The sequence below is a fragment of the Ambystoma mexicanum genome, chromosome 13 (genome assembly GCF_040938575.1).
Source record: "Ambystoma mexicanum isolate Mex_15411 chromosome 13, UKY_AmexF1_1, whole genome shotgun sequence".
NCBI lineage: Eukaryota > Metazoa > Chordata > Amphibia > Caudata > Ambystomatidae > Ambystoma > Ambystoma mexicanum.
Window position 1 is genome coordinate 419021382 of NC_090938.1, and position 13412 is coordinate 419034793.

Consider the following 13412-nt stretch of genomic DNA (forward strand, 5'->3'; position numbering starts at 1 on the left):
CCCATTCGAGGTGACCAGATCATCAATATTTTGAATTAATTTCCCATGTTTCAATGGTTTGTTATTAGCACATAGCATGCCTCTGGTTTTCCAGTAACCAGGTGCTAAACGAACCTGTTCCGTACATAATCTGAATCTGTGATTATGACCAGATCGTGGAGTTGGTGTTGGACATCAGTGAGGATGGCTTGATGCACAGCCATCAACTCTGCCACTTGACTACTTCGGGGACCAATTTTGCACCCAGCGGAATTACTCACATTTCCGGCCAGATTCTGTCACTTTGGAGATATTCCAGAGACTGATATTACCCTGTCACGCTTTTGATATAATACTGCAGTAAAGCATGTATTTGAGAACTCTGTCTCCAAGAAGAACTCCTTGTTTTTGACAGGGTAAGATAGGCAAGGCGCTTGTGAGAGGCTTCTTTTGAGTTGTCTTATTGCCTCAGCTTGTTCTGGACCCCACTCCCACTTGACCCCCCTTTCAAAAGATGAATCAGGGGTCTTGTGATCTCTGAGTAGTCCTCAATGAACTTTTGGCTGTAATTATTTAGACCAAGGAGGCTCCTTAGTTCCCACAGAGGTGTGGGGTCTTTTCATTTCTGAAGTGCTTCCACTTTCTTTTCCTGGGGACAGAGGCACTGAGGAGTAATCTCATGCCCCAAGAAATTGACACAGGTTCTAGACCACTGTGCTTTTTGAAAGGAGAGTTTTGCTCCGGCAGCCCTCAACTGTGCCAGAACATAACTTATCTCCGCTATGTGTTCCTCCACAGTTGAGCTTTTGACTAAAACATCATCTACATAGGCCAGGTTACCCCTTTCACCCAGGTCGGGCATGGCCTTGTGTAGAAAAATGTTGAATTCATTGCCGCAGTTGATGTATCCGAAGGGAGTCCGGGTCCATGTGTACTGCTGCCCCCGAAGGTAAAGGCCAGCTTGTATTGGTCCTCCCTACTGACAGGTACAGTCCAGTGTCATGATGCCCGCTCCCGGGGAGCCGGTTCAAGCCCTGCGTCCCCGAAAGCGGACATCCAGTCCCCAAGGAAGGCCCCAGCAACCCCATATAGGGGCCCTTTGGACAGTGTCGAGCAAGCCTTTCAGGATTTAAAAGCTAAGTTTACCTCCGCACCTATATTGAAACACCCGCATCAAGATCTCCCTTATGTCGTCGAGACTGACGCATCCAGCCTAGCCATGGGAGCTGTCCTGTCCCAAAGAGATCCCGAAACCAACCAACTGCATCCCGTAGCATTTTGGTCTAGAAAATTCTCGGCACCCGAGGTTAATTATGCAATCACAGACAAAGAACTGTTAGCCATTAAGTCCGCTTTTAAAGCCTGGCGGCATTATCTGCTTGGCGCTCGACATACCATCACAGTGATCACTGATCACCAGAATTTACAGTATTTGAAAACCGCCAAGGCTCAGTCATCACGGCAGCTCCGATGGGCTTTGTTTTTCGCTGAATTTGATTTTGTGATTACCTATCGACCTGGCTGCAAGAATGGCAAAGCAGACGCCTTATCCTGAATTGGAATGGGAGAATCTGATACAAACTCAGAACCAGTACCAATAATTCCCGAACAGAGGATTCTAGGCATGACTTCGTTACAGACGCTTGAAGACATTCAAGCCAGAGTGAAACAACTCCTGGACCCTACAACCTTACAGGATTGGATACAAAAGGGATCAGACTTTACCATAGATAATGGTTTACCTTATTTTCAAGGACGCTTATTCCTGCCACATAAGGAATTACACGAACTAGTTATTTCCGGTTATCATGATGCATTAATAGAGGGACACCCCGGTATTGCCAAAACAGAGGAAAAGGTGAAACGACAATTTTGGTGGCCCTCTTGGCGAAAAGATGTTAAATCTTTTGTGATGTCCTGTGGTGTTTGCGCCCAAAATAAAAGTCAAAAGAAAAGACCAGCCGGTCTCCTTCAACCTCTAGACATACCACCAGCACCCTCGCACACCCTATCAATGGATTTTATTACGGACCTGCCTCCTTGTTCGGGGTACAATACTATTCTGGTAATTGTGGATTTGTCTTCCAAAATGGCCCACTTTATTCCTTTGAAAGGTTTACCTTCAGCTTCTGTCCTAGCCAAAGAATTCCTCGAAAATATTGTTCAGCTACATGGATTCCCATCTATACTAATCTCTGACCGGGGAAGCCAATTCATTTCCCACTTCTGGCGCAAATGTTGTCAAATGGCGCAGATGGACGTAAGATTATCGACCAGTCACCACCCTCAGACCGATGGTCAGACCGAGAGGACAAATCAGACCCTTGAGCAATACTTACGGTGTATGTTACAGCAATCTGAAAGCAACTGGAAAGACATTCTTTGGATAGCCGAATACGCATATAATAATTCGGTACACTCTGGAACTGGCCACAGTCCTTTTTATACTTTGTTTGGGCATCACCCTCGAACCTCAAACCTTGACTCTCCTCAGAACCTCGGAATGCCTGCAGTAGAACATCTGCATTCTACAATTACCCAAGCCTTCAAAGAGGCAACTACGCATTTACAACAAACCAAGAGAAAATACAAGGAGAATGCTGATCTACATCGGAGTGAAGCACCTCCGTATCAGATTGGGGATCAAGTGTGGTTAGCTACCAGACATTTACCACTCAAAGGGCCTCGAACTTTTAACCCAAAATATCTGGGACCCTATTCTATTACGGCAATAATTATCCCAGTGGCTGTTAAACTTGATTTACCAGCTAGTATGCGAATTCACCCTGTTTTTCATGTGTCACTTCTGAAACCAGTGGTACCCGGAACCCGACTACTCAAACCTCCAGAACCTATTCTAATAGATGGGGAGCCCGAATTCAAAGTGAAGAACATTTTAGACTCAAAAATGTTTAGGTCAAAACTGTTCTACCTAATTGATTGGAAGGGGTACGGACCTCAGGAGAGGTCGTGGGAACCCAGCGACCATGTGCATGCACCTCGTTTAGTCAGGAAATTCCACAGACTCTTCCCAGACAAACCAAAACCCCCGGAGGGAACAACCTTGGGAGGGGCCTTGGGGGGGAGTGCTGTCATGATGCCCGCTCCCGGGGAGCCGGTTCAAGCCCTGCGTCCCCGAAAGCGGACATCCAGTCCCCAAGGAAGGACCCAGCAACCCCATATAGGGGCCCTTTGGACAGTGTCCTGGTGCCTATGGCGTGAGGCTCATAAAAGACGTCAGTCCTGGCGCCGTAGGCGCCAGGCTCATTGTGGATGTGCTTGGGTGCACTTACCTGATGCAGACCATGCTGCAGGATCCCGGCCTCCTTGAGGCCTGAAAGGAACTACTTTACCTGTGGGACTAATTTACCATCCGGGCGTGGTCGGGGAAGGATACATACCTGATTGGAGGAAGGATACATACCTGGAACGTCTTCCAAGGCTATTTAAACCCCACCCGAACAGCCACACGTGCTTCGCGTTGTTCTGCATCTAGCAGCTGGACGCTCACTGTGTCTGCTCCTGCATCCTGACTTCTGCCACGCCTGCCAGCATCCTGGATCACCTGCAAAGGAAGAGAAGAAGAGAACAGAAGAAGGAAAAGTCCTTACCTGCTAAATCCGCATCCCGGAGACATCTTGCCAACAATCCTGAAAAGGAAGACTTTTATTTAAAAGCTCATCGCGTCGATCGCTGCAGCGCCGCATTCCACTCACCTTTACTGGGCGCCTCCATGTTCAGCAGTGATCATCCGGATTTGCAGTCACGCCCCAGCGCCTAGGGAGAAAAAGACCAGAACAAAAGGTGAGAGAGAGAAGGGAATAAGGAAAGCTAAATCTCCATGTTAAGACTTACCTGTTGATTCATTCCCTCTTCATTTCGGGTCCGCGCCGCATCCCGGCCCCTAAGGGGAAAAAGAGACATCAGCGTTAATGAGCGAATGAAAAAACATTACCAAAAAACGCTCATTAAAGACTTACCTGATTTCTACAAGGATTTCACCTCTCATCTCGGGTCGGTGCCTGTTCCCGGGCATTCCGTACCCCGGCCCCTATGGGGAAAAAGACACTAGCATTAGTACATTAATACATGGACACAGGGGAACCTCTTATCAAAAAACTTACCTGGAAGCCAAGCAAGTTTGGTTCTCACCAATCTGAAAATCCAGTGAAGTAACTGGATACCAACGCGCCCTTGCATCAGAAGCAGGATGGAGAGCTCGTCCTTCCAGACCCTAAGGTGAGACGCTACGAGGAATCACAGAAGGGTTTCGAGGAGGGTGAGAGGGGAAAGTGGGAGGCTGATTGCATTACCCCGCAGACAGTTAATCCCCTATTTTCGCCTACAGAAGGATACTTCTGCAAGCCAGACAAGCCAGATTTGGGGGCCCGGTCCAGTCCGTCTTCCGAACCCTGCGCACCACCTTAGAAGAGGTCACAGCAGTGCGAACCAGGCCAGCGCCTCCGTGGGAGTCAGGTGAGCGTTACATCCAGTCCCCATTGGCCAGGTCTATTGCAGTGAATACCTGTGACCCCTGGATCTGGGCAGGCCCTTGGTCAATGTAGGGAAGAGGCCATCGGGAAGTATGGACCCGTTTGTTGAGCTCCCTAAGGTCACCACAGAGTCTCCACTGGCAGTTTGGTTTCAAAATCCCCAGCACCGGATTATTGAAGGTGCTGAGGACTGGACGAATTATCCCACGGGACTCAAGGTTCTTAATTATTTCAGTAAGGGCCTCCATTGATGCGAGAGGCAAGCAATATTGCTTCAGAAACACTGTAGTCATGCCAGGGTTCGTGGGAATTGTTGTTGTGTGGATGTCGGTGCGACCATATGAGTCCACCACAAAAAGATCTTGAAAATCTAAGAAAACTTGTTTCAATTTTTGCTTCTACTCCAGAGTCTCACAGGCATCAGCTAGGTTGACTCTCTCTTCAACCATCTGCGTGAAGCCTGGAAAGACTTCTGGTTTTGCTATCTCAGCGGTTTCCTCCAGCTGGGTGGAGAAGTCCCTGGTCAAAGTGCTGATTTGCACTGATGGCTTCAGGTGGTGACGGCAGTCCTCTTGGACTTGGAAGATCACCTCATCCCTCCTGAAGTCACAAGTCACATCTTCCTTACCATAAGGCCAGGAAGTGTAAACCAGGAAATTCCCCCCATGCCGGGTGAAGATCCTGTCTGGTGTTGCCTCATCGTCGCTATCACTGTCAAAACAGTCCTTGGGGATGGTCCTAACAGTTCATTACCTAAATCTATGGAAATATGTCGGCCATCAACTGCCATTCCAATAATGGTGCCTGCGGCCAGAGTGATACTCTTTAGGTCGCTGTTATCCACCTCTATTGGAATGGTATTGTGTTCTATATTGACTAATGGTGTTGGGTTTACCCGCAACCCTTGGTGTTGAAAATGGGCATTAAGATGAATATAGGCGGCAGGGTTTTTTCAGTTTCTGTCCTCTTAATTTTTACTTCCAGTGAGAATTGTCGGGTCCGTTCTGGGATGGTGACTTCCTCTCCAATCTGAATTTCAACTGCATAAGGCAGCAGTTGTGCTGACCGAAATGCTTTCTCTGTGTCATCAAAGTCCATGGGATTACCCGCTAATCGGGACCAAGCTTTGAAGTTTATTAGGTCCAAACTAATGGCAAAGCGATTGAGAATGTCACTGCCTAAGTAAAATGCAGCAGGGACATCTCGCACGACCCAACAATTATGGACTATGCTCTTGTTGCCTATGGAAATTTTGACCATACACCTGCTAGGCAGGAGATGTTTGGAATTGGGTGTTTCCAGGTCCATTTCCCATTTGTCTATCAATTTAAATGTGTGAATGGCTGGATCTTTTGGTAGTTTTCAGAACATGGCTTCGCTGCTGAAGCTCCTACCGTTGTTCACACACACTCGGGTCTTCCCTTCATTTAACTGAATAGGGATGAACGACTGCTCTCCAATTTTCTGAATATCAGCCAAGCTTTGAGCTAATTTCTCATCTTTCTGGACTATAGGAGTGGGATTTTCTGATTGTGAATTTGTAAAGAATTTCAGAGTGCTTCCTTCCAGTATGAAATGCCACCTTAGACTGGAAGGAAGGTTGATTTTCAGAAATAGAGAGGACCCCCCCATCACCAGTTTGTTGTCCTACTGCAATTACTGTCACATCTGGGATTTGATTATTCTGGAAGTGAAATTCTATTTGGTCAGGTTTTTGTTCAACCACGTGGCATGTGCCATTTACACTAACATGGTTGACACTATGTTTTCATTTTATTGGTCGGTTAGTCTGGGTCCAGAGGACCTTGTTTACACAATCGATGAGGGGAGACAACCTACGCAGGATGTCATTCCCTATTGTGCCCTCTGGAGTCACAACTATGCCCGGGTGCTTTACCTTGTGTCGCCCAATTTTAATGTCCAAATCCGCAGTCCCCTCAATAGGGATTTCCTTCCCGTCGAAGTTCTGAAGTTGTCCAGGAAGAGGGGTGAGAGGAATTTGGTATTTCTCCCCTTCCCGAATTCAGTTGGTCAAAGGCCCTTTTTGACAGAAGGGTAGCTTGGGATCCAGTGTCCACCAGTGCCAAAATTGTACATTGCCCCTGTATTTGGACCGGGGCATAGAACCTTCCCTCCTTTTCCTCAAGGGGGCAAATATAATGTACATTTTTGGACAACTTATGGGTTACTTTCTTGGTTTTGGATACTGACAGAAAGGTTATTTGGGCAGGATTCTGTTTGGAGTCTTGGGAATCTGGAAGAAAAAGGTGACAGCTAGATATGGGGGAGGTTTTGGGTTCCCCTGGTTCTGGGCTGACCCCCCCCCTTTTTGGAGGCAGTCACCAGGATGGGTTTGAACCAGGGGATTTGCGTGCAGGTGATTCTGGGGTTTGATGATGGACCGTGCTGACTCAATCCCCACATCTACCCAATCTGGATTTGGATCCTTCGGGACCCATTTTTCTTTGGGAGGTGTTCCCCATCCCTGAAGGAGAAGATCCTTTTCCCAGGATCCTCTGAGGATCCCTCTCCTTCAAACTGGAAGACTTGTACCTCCTCCACAAAATGGGTCTTTTTGGGCTCTTTATTTCTCCTACCCCCCTCTGCTCCCTGGGTTGCACACTTTCGGGGCAGGAGATTTTGGTTCCGGTTGGTATCAGGTAATTTTATCCCCACCAAAAATATCGCCGTACATATGGTCGTCGGGCACGGCCATAGGTGATATTTTTGGTGGGGATAATTTATGGGGTAAATGGAAAGGGGGGTTGCGGGGGTGTCCCCCGCAGGTTCCATGGGGTAATATCGCCGCAAAAATATGGCGAAGTTTTTGTATGGCGATATTTTTGCGCCGATATTATCACATGGAACCTACCGGTTCCTGAGTTTCCAGGGGCTTTTTACAAGTGGGGAAGGAAGCTTCCTCCAAGGCTTTGCACCCATCTTCCCTTTGTGCCTCCTCCCTGGGAACAGGTGGGTTGACGGGGTTCTTCCCCCGTCATTGCTCTGGAGCACCAGGTCCTGGATTTGAGGCATTCTGCGTCACCATGCTCATCTGAGAGTTCTGTTGAGCCCTCAGCATGCGACCCAGATCCTGTGCCATGTTCTGGACCTGGCGCTCTAGTTGGGACACCCGCTCTGGCTGGTACGGGGTCCTCATGTCTCCCCTGGGCTGATCCTGGGAAGGGTAGTTATCCCTTCTCCAAAAATACCCAGGGTTAGGAACGTTTGGGTACCCCTCCACCCTTGGCCTCACCTCTCCCGGATTGGGCTGTCTGGGCTCAGGAAAGTGGGGAAAGAAGGATGGGTTGTTTTGGTGGTTGAAATTTTGCAGGTACCTTGGAAAGAAATGTTGTCCGGTATTTGGGGATTACTGCCCTCCTGGGGGAAGTGAGGAGGGAAGTTCCCTGGGTTAGCTGCTGTCTGGTTGGACCCCCCCCCTTGTGCTGGATGAGTCCACACATAACCCAGTATGGATCTCTCGCCCTTGTAGCGTGGGCTGATGTAGTCAGGGGAGTTAGAGGTACCATCTGTGGGATTACCTCCCTGGCTCCCTGTTTGTGATTGGCCCAAGGGCCTTCTGGGTTTGGGGATGCATTGATTCTGTGCAGGCAGGTTTTTAGGCCCCCCATCTCTTAATCTAAAATGGGGGGAACCTTCACCTCCGCCACTTTAGCAGCAGCAGGGATGTTGGTTGTTTTGGGGCTTTTGGGACTATTTTTGTTTTCCACTGGCTTTTGCACCTCATAAATGCGCGTGCCTTGTTCAATTACCAAGTCTAGTGATCTTTTCTCGTGAAAGTCCCTCACTAGCTGGGTCATTATATACTTAGGGAGAGCATGAAAGAAAGTGTTTACAAATTCTTTGCTGTCAGTGCGCACCCTTCCAGTGGTCGGCGCAAAGGCATGTTTTAACTCTTGAACAAATTCTTGTGGGGCCTGATCTTCCCCACATATTAAGTTTTAGGCCACATTGTGAGCCTCCTGAGGGTTCCTGTGAATAGAAAAATGTTTCAGGATGGCCACCCTATAGGTGGACCATCTGGAATGATTCTGATCCTCCAGCCCCGCAAAGAAGCTGGAGTAGTCTGGAGAAATTGTCCACTTTACATATTGAATACAGCTTTGGCTGTCCTTCAAATGGAAAGTTTCCATCATTTGTTCAAATAGCTCAAGGTGCTCCCAAACCGAATATTTTGCATTCTTATGATAGGGCGTGATGATGCTCCTAATGGCTTTTATTTGTTTCAGGGGATCCTTGAGCAAGGCCCTCTTGACCTTGATGGCTTTTTTAGTTCCGGTGACCCTGGTCCACTCATCCTCGGACTCAGAGGCACTGATACCAGAGATGGCTGTCTGGTCTTCTAGGCTCTCCCGGATTCTGCGAGCTTGGGAATGGCTGGCAGAATGTGGGGGCCTTGTTTCTTGAGTCCTGTGGTGCCCAGAAGATTATTCTGATTTTTCCTTGCTCCCAGGATTGGCTGATTACCCCCCCCCCACTGTCCTAGTTGGGTAAGGTTTTTCAGGATGACCTTAGTGGGCCTACACTCATGGAGTTCCCCACCAAATTTTACCATCTGATCTCAGGGTAAGTTATATTTTTGAGGATCCATTTCTCTGATCCTCCCCTCATTGGAGTCTCCCTGATCAGAGAGGATGGCCCTAGCACTTGGGAACCCATACACAGATGCTCGCCCATGCATTCCTGGGGGGTGCTGATCTATGAGCCCCATATTTCTCATTGGGTTGAAGTCTGCCATCCCTGTGGCCCTTGGCTCATGTGTGCCAGTGGACATGGGGGTGGCAGAGTCTATGGACTTGAAGAGATGAAAGTCTCTGGTACCAGGATTCCTGAGGTTATACTGTGTCCCTCTCCCAGTGGACCTCATCTCTCTCAGCCCCTACACCTTGTTGCCATGCAAGAACCTGACCCTTTTGTTCTTCTATCAAGGCCTTAGTAGTCTCTATTAGTTGTTCCTGCATAGCGACCTGTCTGTGGAGCCTGTCATTTTTCTCACACAGAGCCTCATTGTCTCTCTGTGCCTCCTGTGAAATTTTGGAGTATTGGGGCAATTTTTGCTGCAGGAGGGTTACCTCCTGTCCTTACTGGCGTGGTCCTTCTTTGCTAGAGCATCTTCCACCCTCCTGGCATGCTCTAACAGTTTTTCGTAGTCTTTTTGGAGCTCACCCAGTCCCTGAAGGGCCAGGTGATTTTTTTCCGTCTTAATTTTTAAATAACTGACCTCCTGGCCTAAGGTGTCCCTTTCCTGAATTAGAGAACCCCTTTGTGCAGCCAGGTCATCCCTTTGTTTTTTGAGTGCACCAGCTTTCTGGCGCTCTTCTTCAAATTCTGCCTGGGTGTCAAGGTCTTTGAGAATTAATTTATTATTTTCTTCTTTTACTTGGTCTAGGGGGTTTTGCAGGGTGACTACCTGCTCTGTGCAGGATGTATTAAAATGTAATTGCTGTTCCAGCTTTTGTTGGCTCTGTAGTAGAGAGTCCAAACTTTCTTGGCACTCTTTTTGCAGTGCAAGTACCTTGGTATCCTGCTCTACCTTCTCCTGCTGCAGGATATCCAGATCTCCTTTAACTTTTATTAGGTGCTGTCTGGTTTCATTTTCTGATTCTTGGCTCTTTTGTAGCCTTTGCTCTGCAGAGTCCAAATCAGTTTGGGTTTTTTCTAATGATTGTATTTGCCTGTTTGCCAGATCTAGGTTTTCGGCATATTTTTCCTGTATTGCTCCAATGTGGGGGCACAGATATGCCGCTATTTTGGCAATTTTACCATGCTCTTCTTTTACCTTAGGGGCCATGTACAATTCACTAAGTGCCATGTGTAATGGACCCTGATCCTACCATGTATCTGATCCTGTGGCAGTGGCTGGCTTGTTCTTTGATTTCATGCAACCAAACACTCTGATCCTGCTCTGTGCAGGATGAAATAATTTGTGCAGTAGGTGTTCTTTTGCCATATTAATTTCTACTGGGGTCGCCATTCCGGAAATATTAATTTCCTTTCTGACTTACAGGAGTTATTTTATTTTTGCAAAAGCTGGCTAACTCCTTATAGCGTTTCTATTGAAGGGTGCTTTCACAGTGTAGCACAGTGTGGTAGCCCAACAGAGTTTATGTACCCCGTCAGTTAGCACGCTGTATTAGACTGTCACAAGTGTTATGATGTCTAATTCAGAAATCTTGTGACGAGCCCCCAATCTGTAAGGGATTTCAATCCGGCACTTCACATAAATCAACGCCTAGCGTGTAATGCACAACTGAAATCCTTATTTATTTATTTGTGTCTAAAAGTTCTTTTATTCTGAACGATGTACCACTTATATCACGCCCCTCTCTTGGAACTTCCCCGGTCACACTGAACCAGGAATCAGGCTGGTTTGCAAAGTTAAAATATTAATTTATATATTCACAATATAATCACACTATTTTTTAATGGGAACACAATGATCACCAATGGGGTGATGTCACACTAAGCAATCTCTTTAATCCCAAGGAGTAATAATGAGCAAAAACAATATAGCACAGCAATAATACTTGTGTGGGTGTGCGTTCAAATCAAATAGCAATGTGGTTACTCTTTCCCCCTGCACACCCCTCAACCCCCCAATATGTAATGTAGAGAGATAGCAGGAGAGAGAACAGGTTTCAGGAATGCAGAATTCAAACAAATGTCAATCCCAATTTCCCCCCAGCAACACGAGAGAGTAACAGAATTGATTGGCAAACTGTCAAAATGGTTTTAAAGTTATCTGAGAATGGATTGGGTAAAACACTAAATATGGGATAAATCACTGAATAGTTTAAATTCTAATGGGAGCTGCTTTATCCGGTTGCAGACAAACACTAGCAATGATTTGACACCAATAAGCAAGGTGCAAACTGAAATTTGAGGTCAGGTGCAATGAAAAGCTGTTGTACACGTTATAGAAATTTCCTAAGGCAAAATTTGCGGCAAACTTTTCTGTGTGCGGTAATCGCGATTGCGGCAAAACTATTTGAGATGTCATTGTTAGTTCTATGGAAAGCTTAGGATGTTAGCTACAAGCAGACATTTAAATCTCGGTTCTAGCATAAGATTTGATGGAGTTATGGACGTCTACGTGGAGGTCGTTTTTTTTTCAAATATGCACCAAAATGAGAAAACAGGGATGCGCTTTCAAAAGACAAACAGGATTTCTTTACACTAGGGGGTGACTATGAAGAAGCAAATACTACACGGAAGCACAGCCACTAGACCAGGGCACCTCTGGATCAGGTTTTTGCCTGCCGAAGAGCTTGCCTTCTTCAGATGAAATATATCAGCGCAAAGATATGTTTAACAATACTATTACAGACGGAAGATAGTAGGGATAAGATAAAGAGTTCAGGCAATTCAAAATATTTCTAACAATGCAGTTCTGAATATAAGATAGGATGGATTTGGATAGGGATTGCTATGGACAGTACATAGGCTAGTGACAGTCCTATACTATGGATATTCACTATATAGGTTTGAACAGAACCGTCAGGAATTCTGGTCCCTCTTTGTCAGGGATTCTGCTCAGAAATTCTGCTGGGCACACCGGACTGGGACAGGTTGCTGGGCACACCGTACTGGACTGGGTCGGCAATGGCTCTGGTTCACAGCTATCTGGTCACGGCACGGCATAGTATGGCACAACTGGATTGGGTGTTTTGATTCTGGTAAGAATTATTTTTCAGGAAAACAGTTACCGCACAGCCCGGCTGTTCTTTTGTTCCCCTTAGATGTCTGGGGTAAATTCTGGTTTCTGGAATTTTAAGGCCAGGCTCAGAATGGTTCAGCTATAGAAATGGGCCTTTCTGCTTGCCAAGTTTCTGGAGTCTGGAGCAAGGAAAGTGTCTGGTCCTCTCGTAGGGTGCTCCGCCAGCAATCGATTGGTAGGTGAATCTGTGTCTCTTTCTAAGTCTTCAGCTTTCTCTATTTATGCATTTGGTAAAGGGGTGTGTATGCTGGATTATCCTAAGCGCGCCCCCTAGGCTGACTATAGGTTAGAATCTCCCCTCTCGCTTGATTGGAGGAGAAAACAGGGTGTCACCATGATAATGTGGGTTTATGAGTCAGAGAATCCTCCCCTTGGCTTTTGAACATGAAATCTACTTTTAGTATAATACATATTTACAATTTAACAAACTTTATAACAATAACATATCTAGATCACATATTTTGTGGAGCAAATGCTCTTACAAGCCCCGTCATTGTAGGATCTTGTGTCGGCTTTTGACAGAATTCTGCCCTTTTGGGCCGGATCACAATATCTAGTTTATCCAAAAATGTGTACAGCTGTGCGCATTGTATCTGGGCATAAGTGTGTGAAGTTTCATGCTTTTGACATAATTATATTTGGTATAAGACCACAATTTCTACAGTTACTTCCCAGAACATAGCACAGAGTTCCGGCTCCTTTTAAAATGTGCAGCCAAAAATTAGGTTCAGAAGTCCGGAGTTTACATATTTTTTACAATTGTACACAGTAAATTATCAGTCTTTTTATAAATATGCTTTTTGTCCATTGTGAATCACAAAAGGCTGTCTGTCCCCGCCTCCTTCTCCTTCTTGCAGCTCAGAAGCAATCTCCGCCCCTTCCTTCTGGCAGAGGCCCTTTACAATTCTTCTTGATTAGCATCTCCTTGCCTTAGAGGAAGTCCATTGTGCTCTTCCCACAGCAGCCCAAGATCTCCTCCCCTCTTAATCAACACATGGGTGTGAGTTCCTGGTCTAGAGAGCAGAAGGGAGATGCCTGGCCCTGTGGGGGAAGTGGTTCTACTGGTTTTGGCTTGGAGTCAGGATTAATTTAAATGTCATTTGTTACATTTTTTCTTGGTTTAAATAAACTTGTAATTTTAAAACAAGCAGCTAGAACACTGATTCCAGACTCTAAACCATGAAGTTTAAATAGTTACAACCTAG